Source organism: Ixodes scapularis, unplaced genomic scaffold, assembly GCF_016920785.2.
Source record: "Ixodes scapularis isolate PalLabHiFi unplaced genomic scaffold, ASM1692078v2 PGA_scaffold1__304_contigs__length_218370807, whole genome shotgun sequence".
Taxonomy (NCBI): Eukaryota; Metazoa; Arthropoda; class Arachnida; order Ixodida; family Ixodidae; genus Ixodes; species Ixodes scapularis.
The window spans coordinates 58,033,322-58,036,911 of NW_024609846.1; the positions used below are offsets into that span (position 1 = coordinate 58,033,322).

A 3,590-nucleotide genomic window follows, 5' to 3' on the forward strand; every position below is an offset into this window, starting at 1 on the left:
AATACGAATTTGTTCTTAAGTTTTGTCTTACGCACATTTTTGGCGTAAGATCGTTTCGTGAATCTGGCCTCTGCACTTCCGAAAGTCGCAGAAAAGGTAAGACAGACGCAGACGACGTTGCGAGCAGACGACGTTGCAAAGGAGCAGACGACGCTCAGATAGGGGTCGCGATCAGCCAATCAGGGCTCGGCGTTCTGACGTCACCGCTACCCCCTGCGCAAGAAGCAGACGAACTCGCCCTCCGCACACTTACGCTATCAGGAAAAAAAAATAGATGACTGCTAGTTTAATGCATCACCAAATATCACAAGAAGCAAGCACATACCAGAGGAATTACACTATCCTAGAGCAAACAAACAAAAAAAAAACTTTAATGTTTGCATAAAAAAAAAATACAAGCTTTATTTATGTACTATCGGGGAAAAATGAAATGCGAACAGAGGAGCGCGTGGCTCGCCGTACAGGCTTCGCCGCCTGGAAGTGAGCCTAGGAGCGAGGGTGCGTGGCCTACTTCGATGTGTTCACGCCCCTCAAATGGCGCTCCCCCAGCTTCGTCAGTGCGCCTCTCAGTGCGCTGAAAGCTGTCACCGCTATCTTTGCCTGCTCGGCGAGTGCGGCGAGCTTCTTTGCACCGCACGCGCTGAGCCAGCAAAGATAGCGGTGATAGCTTTCAGCGCCCTAAGAGGCGCACTGCTGAAGCTCGGGGAGCGCAGAGGGAGGGGCGTGAACACGTCGGAGTAGGCCACGCACCCTCGCTCCTAGGCTCACTTCCGGGCGGCGCAGCCTGTACCGCGAGCCACGCGCTCCTCTGTTCGCATTTCATTTTTCCCCGATAGTACCAAACAATACCGGCATTAATCATTTACATGAATTCATAGCAGCACACCCGGTAACACAGCGCTGATATTCACAGGTTGTATGGAATTACTCGACATAATGCTTGATTGCGTACCTATTAATTTTTAAAAGCTTGCTTTTTACTTATAAGAAAACGTTTGACATTGGTTTTATATATGAGAAAACAGTTTGAATAATTACATTTTCCTACCAAGGTATCAAGAAGACTGGTTATTTGGTTGGTAAGTTTTTTTTTCAGGCCGTAATTCGTTCGAATCCTAGGCATTGGTCTCTTCGAGCCTGAAAGCAGTAAGCTTTACCGTCCCGAGTTTTACTGAACTCTACGTGGAGCTTATTTTATGAATAAAAATTACTAATGTAAACTAATAAATCTGGTCCGATTTCATCGTATTGTGTATTACATAATGTGGATCACAGTGAAAGTCCTGTATATCTCCATGAGTCAGCATACATACGTCGCACTTTATTCTGTAACACCGATTGTTGATGATAGTTTCCCTTTGTTGTGGTGCCCCTGGCCAAAATGCCATATGAAAGGTGGGAATAAAGCAAGGAATGATAAACTAATTAGATAGTTACGGAAAGTTGCGGTTTGATGTGACTGACACGTGCATTCCACGTGAGCTCTTCATGATACCTAAAGTGTAGATAACTGTGTTGAATGGCATTATGGTTAGCAAAGCTTTAAATTCGCTTGACTCTTTTCGTAAAAAGAGTATATAAAGAATATAACTCAGTAGCGTTTTTTTTTTTTTTTTATTTTGTATCCTCGACTTTATGTTACACTCTAGTGTCCTTTCTCCATAAAAGGAGCGCTGGAATAATGCATTATAATTGGGAAGTAAAAAAACTCACATAAAAAGCTTCACGAAATACTGCATGTGCTGACGGCTGGAAACCGGCGCTCGAATAATGTACAAGTAAACTTTCCTGCGAAAAAAAAAAGAAAAAAGAGACAGTTTAGATGATATTGCCGTCCTGTTCGTTTTACTGTGACGCTGAAACATTCCGTGATTGAGGACACAACTCCCGGACTTCATCTGGCGAGTAGAAAATTTCCCAAAAAATTCTCCTAGGCTCGACTAAGCGGAATATATTTCGCATACCGGATTTGGATATGAAGTGTACACAGACTAATTCGTTTAAAGGCTGTAATTTTTGGAGATTCTGGAAGATATATTATCTGGGGCGGTTTCACGAAACGCCTTTTCACTTCCCCTAAGCCATGTTCCGCCAGGTTTGTTAACAGAACCCTTGTAATATATCTTGTAAAATGTAGATAACCTAGAGATACGACGTTGCAAAGTAAGCTTGGCTAGATTTAATGCTTCTTATATTTGTGACAAACTAGCTAAGTAAAGATACGTAAGCGAAATTCGCGAGTAGTCGTAATCAGCTAGATGATCGGTGGCAGTCTCATTTAGTTTGTTTTACATATTGATTGTGGATTAATGACGTAAAATCATTTATTCGCCACTCAGTTTCGTGTCTTATTTCATGCAATTTGTTTAGCAGCACCAGCCCCAGTCACTCAATTTCTCTCCTTGCGCAGTCGCCAGTTCAGGCACGGAAGAAAATGTTGTGGACTGTACGAAAAAGACAAAAGTACCAAGGTTTGCTCCCATGACGGCCCGCTAAAATTGGGTGACAACATTTAAATACCGGTTATAGTAGGAACTCGGTTATTATTTCGAACAACAATTTCGGATACGTTTTTGATGCCTTCAATTAAAGAAACTTATTTTTTAAATATTAATTAATTGGCCTTTACGAGTGATCTATGATGGCAAAACCGTTTAAATGTACAGTTTTTAAACGAAGACCACTATCACGTAGTATGTTTCCCTGTGGTTTTGAGAAACATGAATAAGGATGAGCGGGGTTTTTCACGAAATGACATTCTTTGCCGGTATCATGTATTTATAAGTTACTATGATCGGTGACGTGAGAAGAGTAAAGTCAACACAGCGCACAAAAAACGAAGACGAAGTATAAGGGTGTGCGCAAGACTAGCGCAGTAAGAGTGCTGGACAGGTTACTCCCGTAAAACACTCCACTCTTTGCACTTTCACAGAAGGAATGCTGGAAACGCAAGGAGGAAATCGCCTCCTCCTTAGCGTTCACTTTGTGAAAGTAGAAAGAGTGTAGGGCTTTGTAGGAAGAGTTAGTACTGTACCTTTTACCTTTAACAGGCTATAGAATAAGTGACGTGATATAAGCTAAAGCGTCTATTCTGCTGTACCTTAATGTGGTGAACGGGGTACCGTCATTACTACTTGATTATAATTCCTGAACATCGCTTTCAAAAACTTACTCATTTAAATTCACCCCTTCACTTCACAGAATATGGGTAAATTTTTAGTTTCATAAACTAGCAATATTGAGAAGAAAAAAAGAACAAAGCGCAGTGCACGTTATTTTGCTGGTTTTTCCTTCCAGCTTCGCGAAGCACATTTTACACTTTCACGTACCATTTGAGAGCGCCCCTCATCGAAGGAAATATATTTCTCAACCGCGCTGTTGTCGAGATTATAGAGCTGCCCAATGAGATATTGGGTGCTTTGGCGATAAAACACTTCTGTGGAAGAATCAACATTGGGTATTATTTTTTGGCGGAGCCCTTTTCTTTCTTATAAGCCTTGCTTTCAACAAAAATAAGAGCCTAAATCTGCTCCTTAAATTTAACTGTCAGTTGAACAATTAATTTTGCCAAGAACATCTTTAATATGAGG

The 3,590-nt window shown here is 41.6% G+C and overlaps 1 pseudogene; it reads right to left on the reverse strand.

Moving 5' to 3' along the window:
• Positions 1–955: 955 nt before the first annotated feature.
• Positions 956–1,416, reverse strand: LOC120837520 (annotated as a pseudogene).
• Between the last annotated feature and the right edge of the window lie 2,174 nt (positions 1,417–3,590).